Genomic DNA, 14,550 nt, shown 5'->3' with positions numbered 1-14,550 from the left:
GGGCAAGGAAGGGCTTGCGTGAATACAAGGTGGGATGAACAAGCCATAAGATAACACAGGCTTGCCTCAAGCTGCTCAATAGACATATATCATAAAAAATAAAATAGAAATCATTTTAACAAATGGATTCAGTGTCAGTGTACCAGCTATTATTCCTAGAGGGAAACCTTTTGCCATTTGAAACATTAAAAAACAGCTGCTATTTATCACTCAGGCCAACTTGGGTTGCCAGGAATGACAGGAGTTTTTATAGAATAAAGGACATAAAAATCAACAAATTTTCTAAATTTTTTAAAAATATGGAATTCCAGCTAGAAATGCAGTTGCAAGGTACATGGACTAAAACAAACTAAAAGAGGGAAAGAGAAGGAAGAGGAGAGAAGGAAGAGGAGAGGGACGAACAATACCCCCTTGGGTTCAACCAACCCAATTCAATGAATTAAGGTGCCCATGCTGTATCTTAAAAGGGACAGAAATTAGCAGATAATGCGGAGGGAGAGGAGCTGCCACTGGAGAACCAAGGAAAGAGAGGGTTTGCTGCACCAAGACAAGGAGGAGAAAGGAAGTGAGATGAGGAAAACTGCAGGTTAGGAGTAATAGGAAAAGTCAGAGACTCCAGCCAAGTGCTTAAAATTGTTCTAGGTTGGGCAGGAGCAGTGTATGTGAAGAATAGTAAAGGTGGATTAGTGATACACAATCCTCTGTTATTCTCTAGCAAAGAAGATTCCAGAATAAATGGTGCCCCTGCTATTTAGGAATTTCATAGACCATACGCAATTATTAGAGCCTCAGTGCCCTTTTCTTCTTCTTCTTCTTCTTGTGTGTTTTTTTGTTTTTTTTTTTTTTTTTGAGATGGAGTTTCACTCTTGTCACCCAGGCTGGAGTGCAGTGGCGTGATCTCAGCTCACTGCAACCTCTGCCTCCTGGATTCAAGCAATTCTCCTGCCTCAGCCTCCCGCGTAGCTGGGATTACAGGCACCTGCCACCAAGACCAGCTAATTTTAGTATTTTTAGTAGAGATGGAGTTTCGCCATGTTGGCCAGGCTGGTCTCAAACCCCTGATGGCAGGTGATCCGCCTGCTTCAGCCTCCTGAAGTGCTGGGATTACAGGCATGAGCCACTGTACCCGGCCCCTTTTCTAATGGATAAGGGTCAAGTCCATTTCTAGCCTCAAAACATACCCAAGTCCTCTCAGCCTTCTGGGAGAGTAATTCCATAGATAGAAGGTGGAAAAGACAGAAAGGTTTTCAAAGAGATGGAAGAATTGACAGCAGAATAGGAAAACTTTCAAGTCATTAATTACTAATGAAATAGAGTTAATTACAGATTTGTGGAGTTTTAAAAATTTGTTTTATTTTTCTGTGTTTTGCCTAATTTGTTTAAAAAGGATGTTCAGGGTTTCTTTCTTAGTTTATTTTAAGAAACCTGCCTGAATGATTCTGTTATTCTTGGTTACTTGTTCAGTCCACGGGTATCATCAGGGCCCAGGAGGCCTCTCAGGTGTGCAAAGCCCAGCCCTACTCGATGGAAGATTATGGTCTGCCTGCACACAGAGCCTCACAGGTGGGGAAGATCAGGCCACAAGAATAGCCAGCATCATTTCAAAAGGGCCAGACATTGTGCCAAGAACTTTCCTTAACTCATCTCCAAGAATCCTACAAAAACTCATGGAGGTAGACAAGAATCTGCCCATTTACAAAGAAGAAACTGAGGCCCCAGGAGGAAAGTGTCTGAGTGTGCATTATGCCTGGGAGACTCGAAGGAGGTGGAGGGCGGCTGGACTCCTCTTGCCTGCTCTCTAAAGGGCTCGGTGAGGCTCTGGTCAGTCACACAGGCAACCCTCAAAATAAAACCGAGCTTTAAAAGGCACATAAAAGAAACTTGTTTTTCTATCTTTAGGTCATTCTGTGCCTCCATCTGCAGGGATGGAACTTGGTTTCATTAAACATGATATTTCTGTCGCTCTCTTATGTTTTTATTGTTTTGTTTTCTCTTGCTTTCAATTAAAGGATTTTTTCCCCTCCCAGAAATTCTTTGGGAATTTGAAACCCACTTCAAGGAAGGAAAAAAAAAAAAAAAAAGGAAATCCATCTTACAGTATTAGTCACCAAGATGGGTGTGAAGACAACGGGCTATAAACCAAACTCGGCTCCATCTCCAAGACCAAAGAACAGTCTCTAACAAACTGCTTTGAATTTTAAGAATTAGCAATAATGCTGGCAAACCGGTTTCCTTTTCTTAAAAAATGAAATAATAATAATTTGTTTAAAACCTCCAAATTGACTCCTAATGTTACCACCAAATAAAGAACATGGGCTGAGACTTCAAGCAAAAGCCAGGATGTTCAAAAGCCAGAGAAAAACACTTAGCTATGAAAAAATAAAAATATGAGTTGGAAATAAAATCCCAGGGAAGCAAATTTGGTGTGCACTAGAAGTCTTGCATTCTACCAGCAAAAGCAGGCAGTGGTGGGAGGCAGCAGGGGTGGGAGGGTTGGGGAGTCAGGAGTGGGAGCAGGTTCTGTGGAATCTGGTGGAGTGTTTCACACTTTGAAATCAAAGAAATGGGCATGTGTAAGTGCCTGCTCTTCCTATATGACTGTCCCTCTTTGTGGCAGAGTTGTGAAGAAATAATCTCCCTCTTATCATGGCCTTTGATCTCATAATCCTCTTTTCCCACACTATTAAGATATCCCATGTGTCAGCAATTCAACTTTTCGTGCTGGAACTTTATTTATTTATTTATTTATTTATTTGCTCACACCTGCCCACACATCAGTGTCTCTGCTTTGCTTTATGCTTTGTCCATCTTGCAATGTTTTCATTAGGTGGGAGCCGTGGCGAAGGCCAGCTGCCACCCCCACATGGGGAACTCGAGCCAGCATCCCTCCTCCATGGGGCTGGAGAGGGATCACAGAAGCAAGAGGCTCCCAAGGGCTCCAGGCCTCCCTGAGAGGGAAGGTGCTGACCCAAGGGAAGGGAAAGTTCACTTGCTTAGCAGTTCTCAGGAACACACTTTGTGTGTGTTTCACTCCTGAGCAAATGCTACTGATAGCAGCTTACTGGGGAGTTTGGCCCAAGAAGACACCGCCTACTTGTCTTTTGTGTTTAGCAACCATTTCCACTGGGTTTGCACCACTGCCCCTTTGAATCCCACCTTCTGAGTCCCATCTAAGACATCTGAACTGGCAGTCTACAATGCAAGGCCCTGGCCTGGAAATCACCTGGCAATTTCCCACCAGCCGCCTAAGGAGAAAAGAGCAGGATTCTGGAATCCAGGTTCAAATCAGCCTCACCAGGATTCTTCACAACCTTGAGCCTCAGTTTCCTCCTCTCTAAAATGAAGACTCAGTGTCTTCCTCACATGTCTTTTGTGCTAGGCTTGAATGAGAGAATAACGATACCTTTCTTAGCAAGCACTATGTGTTGAGCCTGTATGTGCATTATCTCATGAAGTTCTCACAGCACAGCCTGGCACACAATGCGTGATAGACACACAAGAAAATTATGGTTGCAAGGGAAAAAAAAAAAAAAGAAGAAGAAGCCTGGGCTCAGTGGCTCACACCTATAATCCCAGCACTTTGGGAGACCAATGCGGGTGGATCACTTGAGGTGAGGAGTTTGAGACCAGCCTGGCCAACATGTTGAAACCCCATCTCTACTAAAAATACAAAAAATCACTCGGGCGTGGTGGCAGGCACCTGTAATCTCAGCTACTCTGGAGGCTGAGGCAAGAGAATCACTTGAACCCTGGAGGCAGAGGTTGCAGTGAGCTAAGATCACGCCATTGCACTATAGCCTGGGCAATAAGAGCAAGACTCCAACTCAAAAGAAAAGAAATCTTCCCCAAAGACACCAAGTTAATAAGCTGCAGAGCTTGAAGTACTAACCACTTCTATGTTAGCAGTGTTTGTGCTTTAACCACAATTCTAGTCTTCTGCCTGGAGATAATATTGCCAGATTTAACAACAATAACAACAACAACAAAAAAAAATACCGGATGCCCAACTACATTTGAGATTCAGATAAACAACAAAATTTTTTGGTCTAGGTATGAACCATGCAATATTTAAAAATTATTTGTTGTTTATCTGAAATGCAAATGTAGTTGAGTGTCCTGTACTTTATCTTGCAACTCTACCTGGAGATCAACTTTACAAATGCAGTTTGAAAATAGTGAAGTGCTCACTTATATGAGGAATCTAAAATAGTCTTACTAGGGGCTGGGAGGAGGGGGAACTGGAGAAGTGTTGATCAAAAGATACATAGTTTCAGTTATGCAAGATGAGTAAATCCTAGAGAGCTACTGTACGACACAGTGCATATAGTTAACAATACTATATTATACACTTAAACATTTGTTAAGAGGGTAGATCTTATGTTAAATATCCTTATTGTAGAAAAAAGGAGAGAGGAAACTTTTAGAGGCAGTGGTTAAGTTTATGGCATTGTTTGTGGTGGTGGTTTCGGGGGTATATACTTATCTTCAAGCTCATCAAGGCGTTGAGTCAGCCCTCCATATCCACGGGTTCCACATCCTCAGATTCATCCAACCACCTGCCAAAAATTTTTGGGAAATAAAGCAATAAAAAATAACAATACAACAATTTTAAAATACAAATTTAAAAATACGCTATATTTATATCTATTTACATAGCATTTACATTGTAATAGGTATTATATGTAATCTAGAGATGATTTAAAGTATGCAGGAGGATGTGAATAGGTGATATGCAAATACCACATTGTTTTATACAGGGGACTTGGGCATCCCCAGATTTTGGTCTCTGTAGTGGTCCTGGAACCAATCCCCCAAGGATACCGAGGGATAACTGTGTACATTAAATATTTATAGCTTTTTTGTATGTTAGTCATACCTTAATTTAAAAACTATTTTAAAAGAAAGTAAGAAAATAAAAATGGTGGGCCAGGTGCAGTGGCTCATGCCTGTAATCCCAGCACTTTGGGAGGCTGAGGCCAGTGGATCACCTGAGGTCAGGAGTTCAAGACCAGCCTGACCAACATGATGAAACCCCATCCCTATTAAAAATACAAAAATTACCCAGGCGTGGTAGCCCTTGCCTGTAATCCCAGCTACTCAGGAGGCTGAGACAGGAGAATCGCTTAAACCCAGGAAGCAGAGGTTGCAGTGAGCCAAGATCACACCATTGCACTCCAGCCTGGGCAACAAGAGTGAAACTCCATCTCAAAAAAAAAAAAAAAGAAAAGAAAAGAAAATGAAAATGAAAATGGTGGAGTGCTACACAAAGTAAAGCTCTTTTGTTTTTAGTCCTAACCCCAGTTCTAATTGGTAATGGGCAGGAGTTCCCAGCCCCAGTAGCTTTCATGGCCCATGTGGAGATCAGATAAGCTCTAAGCATATGAAACACTTGGATAAAGTTAATCAGGGTAACAAGCTAACCAAGTTAATCAGGGTAATAAGCTTAACCACCCACAAGTCCTCTCCCCACCACCACGAGCACCTCCCTTCCCAATGGCTGGGAGATTTTTTTCTGGGACCTCTTCTCCTTCCCTCACCACTTAAATAGCTAAACAACAAAGTTTCACCAGCTACATTTCTGGCTACTGCATGCCAGTTTAGTAAGAGATCCTGAGGAATTTTAATGTGCAGATATGGGGCCTACCCTCAAGGCTTCACTTTGTCATTGAAGAGACAGTGTACAATTAAGTGTCGAAGCACAATGAGACAGCTCCATTTTACCAGACACCTCATTCTCATCAGGCACTACCCTAGGTGATCTTGTAGAATGCTCCCAGCACCTGGTCCAGGAATCACCCACAGCCAGCCGCCATCGAGGCAGCTGGAAACCTCCAGAGAGCTCCCATCCTACTGCTGTCAGAGATGCCAGGCGAGGCCCTGATTTCTTATCTGATGGATAATTAATGTTACCAATTTGAGTATATTAGGATAAGAGGCCCTACCCTTTTCCATCTCACTTCCTCATAGAAATCTCCTACGACTGATCAAGATGGTCATGCCTCAGTTCAAACTGGACAGGGTCTTAGAATGTGACCTCTCTTGGGACACACCCTATCCCCAGAATAAGAATAGAAAATGGCTCTATTATTCCTCATTTGTGGACAGAGAGGAGAAAACAGTGTCCGAGTTTCCTTTCCCTAATGCAGGTTTGAGCTTCTACCAGCAGGGTCAGCCTCCACCTCCCAGACCACTTGCACCTAGACTTTCACTTCCACCTGGCTAGCAGCTGCCCTGCCCTACAGACTCATGCTCTGCCTATTTCTTGTTATAGATGCCTAATCTTTTCTCATTTTTCTCCACAATTCCAGTTGATAACTGTAATCAACCTTCTCTCACTGTAGAAGAGGTCTGAGGTAATGTAATCCCCTGCTTTCATAAGCAGTGGAAGGACAGGATTCAAGGAGAGTTTTCCAACATCTAAGAAAAACAGAGCAGAATATAGCAAGGACAAAGGAGCCACGCTATTTCCAATTTCCCACGTGGCTTCTTCCAACTCAGCCTCTGGGAACACTGGGAGCATTATGCCTACACACTTAACTGTATTAGGACAGCCAGCCTTTCTAAGAATGGTTTCTGCTCATGCAATTCCAAGAAGTTTCTCTCCCTTTTCCTGTTTCTCAACCTGGCCTCAATTCATCTCTTACTTAGGGAGTGCAAAGGAACCCTTTGCAAGATGAGCTGAACCAAGGGACCAGAAAGATGCCCACCTCAGGTGCTGCTTGTATTGGGTAAGGCTTTGGAACCATCTCACTTATGGTCCAGATTTGACATCTTGGATAACTGAATCCATGAAACGCGTAAACAAGATCTGACTGGACCTGCATGTCTTTGTCTATCATCCTTTCTTCATTTTCTGGAATGTGTCATTCATTACCTCTATGCTAAGAATTATATCTACTTTTAGTCTCAAAGTCTTCTGTGTTTCTTAAGGGATGCTCGATATAACCTTTTTTTTTTTTAGCTTGCTATTTCAAGGCTTCATTCTACACCACTAACTTGTGGTTAAAAGAACTGTTTTTGTGGTTGTTTCTGTATTATCTGTTTGGGTTTTTTTGTTTGTTTGTTTTTTGTTTGTTTCTTGTTTTTTGTTGCTATCGTTAAAGGAATTCTAGCATCCTAACTTTGATTCCAATATCTGATATGTGACCTCATTCTTATCTTTCTGCCTCTAATATTTCCTTTTCCTCACCTAGAATACTCCATGTTGCCTCGGGTCTCTCTGAAATTCCTACCTTTGCTCATATTACTTCCCAAATCCCCCATTACTGTTCCCTTAGTTGTGAGTTCCCAAATAAAAAGGTCAGTAAGATTGTTTCCCTCAAAATGAGATACACTCAACCCATTCCTTTTCACAATTTTCATGGTGAAACTCAACTTCAAACTCAACTTAAAAATTAAACTGTTTTGGGAATTTTTCTTTCAGTCGTCAGCCCATGCCAATCACGTCTGTGCTCTTTACAAATGGATGGCTAGCCTCGCCTCACAGTGACTTCCCTTTCAAATCCTGCTCCCAAAAACATTTTCTCCCTGTCAGCTTGCCACTGACTCTCTGCAAATCATCCTGTGATCTCATGTAGAAAGGACATGATACACAAATAAATTTTAGTATCCTATGCTTGGGGGTTATAACTGAAAATAGCTTGGTAGTCAGAAAAAAAATGATGTGTGCATAGCACAAATACATATTTCTATGTGTGTATACATATATATGATGCTACATATATATGATGCACATGTCAATCATCTTAAATCCAATATGACAATTTGCAAAATAAAACACAACTTCTCCTCAAACATCCAGGATCTTTAAGTTGAAACAAGTGCCTCATGGATGATAAAGCTATTTAAAACCTGAATTATCCTTCATCTATCTGTAGACAACAACATCCTGTTTAGTACCCAACCTCAATAATCATCACTTATATTATTACCAGGGCTGCCGCTTATGGAAGGTAACTACATGCCAGCACTCTGCCAAGCAGTGCAAGCATCTGAACTCTTCATTCTCACAAAAACCCCATACGGTAAATATGCCTTATCCCCATTTCATAGATGAGGAAACCAAGGCTTAAAGAGGTCGGTAACTTGCCGAAGTTCTCATAATCTGATAAGTGATAGAGCAAGGATTAGAACTCAAGCTCACCCCACTCTGAAGCCACCGTAAGTCATTGCTGCAGTTCTGAAAGGTTCCTTGGAGGGCTTCATGTTAAACCTGTGCAGGGGTCAGGAATCTGTGGTCTTCCCACCAGACTGTTCACCCAGAGACTAATCAGTCAGCCTTTCTTTGGTAAGTCAAACTTTGCTCCCCATCTTTTGTGAAGTATAAAGATGATTCATTGCTTACACGGAAATTGATCTAACCACTGTTTTATGAAAAATGCAGGATTTCCATATCTTTAGAAGGACTTCTTGAAGAAATTTGAATTAGGGAACAAGGTAATTAAATTTTTCTGTCTTTTCTGGTCTTTTTAGCAACTGATTAATGCACAGTCGTGGATGTTGGAAAGACTTAAGGAAATCAATAATAATATTAACCCTTATGAAAAGGTTTGCTATGAGATGGGATTGTAGCTCAAGGTCTTTAATGGTAAATAGTCAAAAGTTAGAGTTCATGGGTGCCAGCTCCATTGGCAGGTGTGAACCTTCTTGCTACTATGACCTTCAACATTTCCTTAGGACCTGACACTCTCTTGGTCCAAAAGAGATAGTGATCCCTTCCTGTAACAATACCTAGACCCAGAAGAGAGAAGAAACAGTAGGGTTGGCTTCTACAGCCAGGCAACAATATTGAAAGTGAATGGTGCCCTCCCCCAACACCCTCCCAGCCAGGCAGATCATCCACCCCCTAGCTTTGTCCTCTTAAGAAGAACGCCCCTTGTCTCTCAGGCCACAGTTGGTCATGAGGATTAACCCCTCCCACCCTTTCACCCCTTCCCCAGCATGGCCCCCCTTTCCAACTGTCCTTTGGGCAGACATGACTGACAAGAGTACCACAGGCGATGATGTCACAAAGAGAGGAGGCAGTGTGCCCTGTTAGACCATCTTTCACTCCAGTGGACTCGCCTTCACAGACAAATTGATTTGCAAAGGTTCAGGCTGCCAGCCCAGCCTGCTTTGCATACAGAATGCTCCCTGGTGACACAATAAAAAGTGGCCAGGCTAACAGAGGAGCGCAGCGGGGTCTGGCCGGTTCAAAGTCCAAACTCCACACCCCCTCACCTCAGTCTGGTTTGAAAGGTCACTGTGTGTCTGGGAAAATAGTCACAGGATACAATCCTTTATTAAAGGTCACTATTTTTCACCAGCACTTAACACACACTTACACACAAATTGAGACTGGAGAGGGAAAAAAAAAAAAAACTGGGGGCTGCATCACATTGTATATTGTGCTTGCAAGATTTATGTCTTGTGGTCACCAGCAATAAACACACACTGCTTCGGTATTAAAGTTCACATTAATCCACTGATTCCCCCTCCCCTTGAAACCAGCCTCTTCTTTGCCAGGCAAACCTGGGCAAATGGAGACTTTTGTTCATCTCTTTTGTTCCTTTCCCATCTTTCCCTTCCCTTGTTGCAAGTTGTTTTTGTATTGCTTTGTTTTTTTAAATTATTTTTGGTGTTGGGGTTGTTGACATGCTGCCAGGAACTTTACTCCTAGTTCCCTGTCTTGCCCAGTGAATGATGTGTACCTAGCATTTGGGTCCAAGGCCATGTGCTGTCACCATGCCCGAGATGCAGTGTCTGTGGATCTGTATGAGTCTCAGACCTTGAAAAGCAAAAGTCAAGTTCTTTTATGAGCTGCTGGTGAAAATCCAGGGGAGCACCTTGGTTAAGCCAGTAACTATAAAGCCACCAACGAGAGTACCAGTCCTGCCTATCCATTATGGCATATATTTTATTTTAGTAAATGCTTCCAATACACCCAAAAATAGCAATTGTATTTTCCTCCAGTAACAGACAGTTCACATTGGGTTACCAAAGAACGTTAACAATAACAATCCCTGCATTCATAACAAAAGAGATTATCAAAGAAGTCAGCCCGAGCTGTTAGATTAATTTAGGCAAGAATTGCAAAAGAAAATATTTAGGGGAAATTCTATGAATTTCAAATAGCCAGTAAAATGTATGATGTTGAGGATTCCACTTTGCTCCATAGCACATCTTTGCAAAGCTTTTGCCAGTGATAGATTTCTGAGCTATCAAAAGCACATTAATTTTTTCTGATTAAAACAGCTGTGAAAATATACAAGTGTAACTGTGAAAAATCCAGGGCTTATTGTAATACTTTAAGCAAAACAAGGATAAAAGATTTTTAAATACGGACTTGCCAAAAGTAAAATATCTAACACGAAGAGAGCTAATTCTGCGTGTGCTTCTGATATTTTGGCATAAATACTTTAATCCTCTCGTCCATCCCGTTGGCACCTCGTCTACAGTTGACTTGTTAAGGGCGAGTTCCTTTGTAATGTCGTCAGCACCTCTCCATAGTTATTGACTGTGCTCTCACTAAAACGGCAAGATCACAAAACAGCAGAAGTGAGAAGAGGTGGGGAGGCAGCCGGCTCCTCACTACAAAGGTATTCAAAAAGGCAGGAGAACCTAAAGGAGAAATGAAAAAACATGGCAGAAGTGAAACTGTCTGACAAGGAGGAGGAGAAGGAGGAGGAGGACCTTTCTGGAGGTGGGGCCAGGGTTTAGAAATTCTGTTTTTGTGTTTTTGTTTATTAGAAAAATACACAGGGCGTCACCAAAGCCAAGTTCAAGTTGCTTGTAGTCTTCGTGCAGAGTTATGCCATGCTTGGCACGTGAATGTAGCACACACACACAGACACACACGCCTTGTCTTCTTCTCATTGCTTAAAAATAAATCCTTTTTGGAGGAAGATGTCGACTTCTCTTGCTAGCATCCCTGCTTTGGGTTTAGCTAGTGATGATTTCACTGTGGGCCCAGACTCCTCATTCTTCATCTATTGCCTTGAAAGGAGCGACCTTATGAATAAAGTCATTGTGTGATTCAAAAGCATGGTTGGGGTAGGCATGCTTATTCAAAACAAGTTGCCTTTTGAGGGGAAGCATCCAAAATGTATCCCCCTAACTCTGAAGACAGCGTAAAGATGAAGAAAAGAAGAGAAGAGAAAAAAGAAAAGAAGCTCTCCCTCCCCGCCCTGCTGCAGGCTGGACACACAGGATGGGGCTGTGTGCTGCGTGAGCCCTCTGCCGGCTCCCATTCAGATGGGCGTTCTGAGATTGGAGGCTTCGGGTCTGACAGTGAAGTTGCCAAGTGCTACCCATTCCCAACAGAGAGCCCAGACCCAGCATTCTCCTGCCTCCGAAGCAACGACTCTCCTGCATGCAAATGCCACTGCTCCTCCAATCTGTTAACAGAGAAATCTGCAGTCCCACTGTAAACATAAGTGTCTGGGATTCCAACCCTCCAGCTCTCAAAATGTGCAAAGGCAATGCACTAATGCACAAAACGTCTGGGGCTCAGCCGAGGCGTTACATCAGTCTCTACAAAAGGAGACTTTCAGGACAGCCAAGGATGAAGAGCTGGATTCTGAGGGAGTCTGAGAATTGCTGAGCCAAAAAGATCCCTCTCTTTCCTCCCCTCTGTCAAACTTTTCGTGCTCTTGCCCCTCTCTTCCTCTCAACTTCCACCCCCACCCTCCTTCAGCCAGGTGATTAATTCCTGGCCCCTACAAGTCTCTAAAGGGATCCACCCTCCCTGCAGTGACACCCAGTGCTAAGGGCAGAGAGGAACAACCAGAAGCTCATCTGTTGTCACATGTGGCCAAAAGCCCCCTCAGGCAGGCTGAATGTGCCCTGGTCCTTAGACACCTGGGCACTCTGCTGTGCCCTGAATAGGATGCTCCGTGGTATAACCCAGCCGGGACCACAAGCCTGGCCACCATCTGGGGGTTCATGATGCCCTGCATCCCAGAAGGGCCCCCAAGATCCTTTGCAAAATACAGTTTTGCTCTGAAGGCCAGTCCTCTCACTCTGTAGCCTCCTGTCCAGGACCACACCACTCACATCCCTGTATTCTAAACCTGCTCTCCCTGCAGCATCCCAGGAACCTGTGGGCAGGTACCCACGGGAACTGCCCATCCTACAGCCTGTGGAGGACCACCACCTCTCTCTTACTGTAAGAAATACTTAGATTTTTCCATGCACTGCAAGCCCTTGTAATCGTCCTTCCAGGTGGGTAAAATCTAGCTAACAAAAACACCTCTCAGGACACAGTGCATCATCAGGCTGAAAACCAGTGTCACTTTTCTTTGAGGTTCATGGTTTGGGACATTTTAGTTTTTCCTGTTTTTGCAGACTCCAAAGAGAAATATTTCAGATATTTTCTTACTCTTTTACTATTAAAGTCTGTAAGTATTATATGTGAGTGTGTACGTGTATTTGTGCAAATTGCACTAGCGGAAAATACTGATCCAGTCATGATGTAGTCACAGGGGAGGCCTCAGTCACTCACAGACTTTGAAGACAGGCGGCCTCGTATCAGTGCATCCAGACTAACAGCTCCATGAGGACAGGGATTTTTGTCTGTCTTATATCCTGCTTAGCTGCAGCATCTAGGATAGTGCTGGCTCCACAGTCCACACTCAAAATACATTTATTGAGAGATGTTACATGTCAGAATGCAAGTATATGACTCAGTAGTTTCTAGCATCTCTTTTTTTTTTCCACTGATTCAAAGAAAAATCACCTGGATAGGAGATCAACAAGATCCCTTCTGCTTATTGAACCTTTCTTTTGTGGTCCTCCAAGGGGAAGATGAGGCAAGCATGTGTGTGTGTCTGTGAATAGGCACACACATGGGGTGTTAGTAGCTATATGTGGGTTTTTTTCCTTTGCTATGTCTCATCCAATCCCATCTCTTCTTAGCTGCCTGGGTCATGCACCTGAGCTTTGTTATAATAGTAATTACAATGGTTTTGACAGCCTTATGAGTGTAGTTCAGAAAGCAGCTGTCACAGGAATTAGCAAGTTTTGCAAACAGCTCAGCTCTGAGGTGGTAGGAGCCCAGGCCAGGACAGGAGGAGTTAACCGAGATGAGTGGGGTGTTATGCAAAGCACCAAATCCCTAAACTCCTGCAAAGATCTTTGATGGCCGTGATCAATAGATTCTCAGACCACACTGACATAACCTTGTCATGCCTCAGCAAGGGTACAGTGGCTAAAAAGGCATGGGGAAGTGGAGAGGTGGGAGGAGAGGGGGAGAGTGAGAGGACAGGGAGGGGATAAAGATATCATGCCCTCCCCTTGCTGGCTCCCCCAGCACCCCTCCTTTCCATACCCACCCCCTCTTCAACAGGCATCACACAGCAAGTGACTGGTAATGGTTCTTTGGCCTTGTATAGCTTTTAAAATCCTTCAGCTGAAGCATCTCAGCTCCAATCGCCAGCAAAGCCTGAGCACCCTTGAGACCCTGGTGCAGATAATCATCATCCACTCAGTGACAAGAAGCTGAGCGCCGCTTCGGTACCAAGGAGACCGAATGTGGCAGGGCACCAAGGTGCCATCTTAGATGCATCCAGGCAGCAGCAGCACACAGGGAGGTGTATGTGTTTGCAAGTTGTTGGGGTTTTTTTCCTCCTTCTCCTTCTTCTTCTTCATCTTCTCCCTCTGTTCTCTCAGCCTGCTCAGAGAATCCTCTTTCTTGAGAGGGATGCCGTTAACTCAGCTGCTCTTAGCATGCTTCTTGTTTCCCTGTGCCTGCCGGGCCAAATTCAGCCCTGCAGTCAATACTGTTGGAAAAGAAAATGACATTAATTTGTGTAAAAGTGTAATCCAAAGGTGGGTGAGTGATTTTTCTTGCTTTCAGAGAGATGCAGGTTTGAGTTTATGATTACATAAACGAGAGCCAGCTGGTCAGCAGCTTCCTGCCTTCCACCCAGCACTTCCCCAGTGCTCTTTCTGCCGAGTGACAGCATTACAGTTAATGGTGTTGCATTATGTATACAATCCACTGTGGATGGTACAGCTGGCTGGGATGGTCCTGCGGACCAGGGTGCTGATGGGTATTTACATGCCCACTGAAAGGTGGGAGAGAGAATGTCTAGAAATAGAAGAAAAGCCTTCCCTAATACACACAGAGCCCACACCCCCAGCTGCTCGGAACAGCGGGTACATGTCCAGGTCGTTTAGATTCCCCTTCTACCTCAGGCCTTTCGCTCACATTTTCCATGCACAGAGCTCCCTGGCAAACTGAAGATGTTCTAAACAAGGACTACTACAGCCCTTGCACATATTAAAAACAGCTCTCCAAACAGCCCAAAATATTTTAATTCCATTGTCAACTTTCCATCTCACACCTTAACAGGGGCAGTCCTCAGAGAGGGACAGCTCTGAGCAATTGTCCTTTGCAGGCGTGACTTTGTTTAAGGCCAAGTCACCAGGCCTGAAGCCCCTGCCTAGAAGCAGATCGATTTTACTATTAAGCAGTCAGTCGTACAAAGGAGACGCAGGCATGGAGGTTTGCGAAAGGAAAGACTGTTCTATTCCCGTCGCCGTGAAGACAGAGGTGGGCATTGCATATGC

General features: G+C 43.7%; 1 long non-coding RNA gene across 1 annotated transcript in view; it reads right to left on the bottom strand.

Moving 5' to 3' along the window:
* Positions 1 to 566: 566 nt before the first annotated feature.
* The window catches only part of LOC134807912 (uncharacterized), a 64,554-nt gene continuing 50,570 nt past the window's right edge, over positions 567 to 14,550 (bottom strand). Inside the window, exon 2 of the long non-coding RNA XR_010149527.1 lies at positions 567 to 4,556. This is a non-coding gene — a long non-coding RNA (uncharacterized LOC134807912). The remainder of the gene's footprint in view (positions 4,557 to 14,550) is intronic.

This window comes from Pan troglodytes, chromosome 12, assembly GCF_028858775.2.
Source record: "Pan troglodytes isolate AG18354 chromosome 12, NHGRI_mPanTro3-v2.0_pri, whole genome shotgun sequence".
NCBI lineage: Eukaryota > Metazoa > Chordata > Mammalia > Primates > Hominidae > Pan > Pan troglodytes.
Note: the sequence above shows the minus strand (reverse complement) of the source record. Positions and strands in the feature narration are given on the sequence as shown.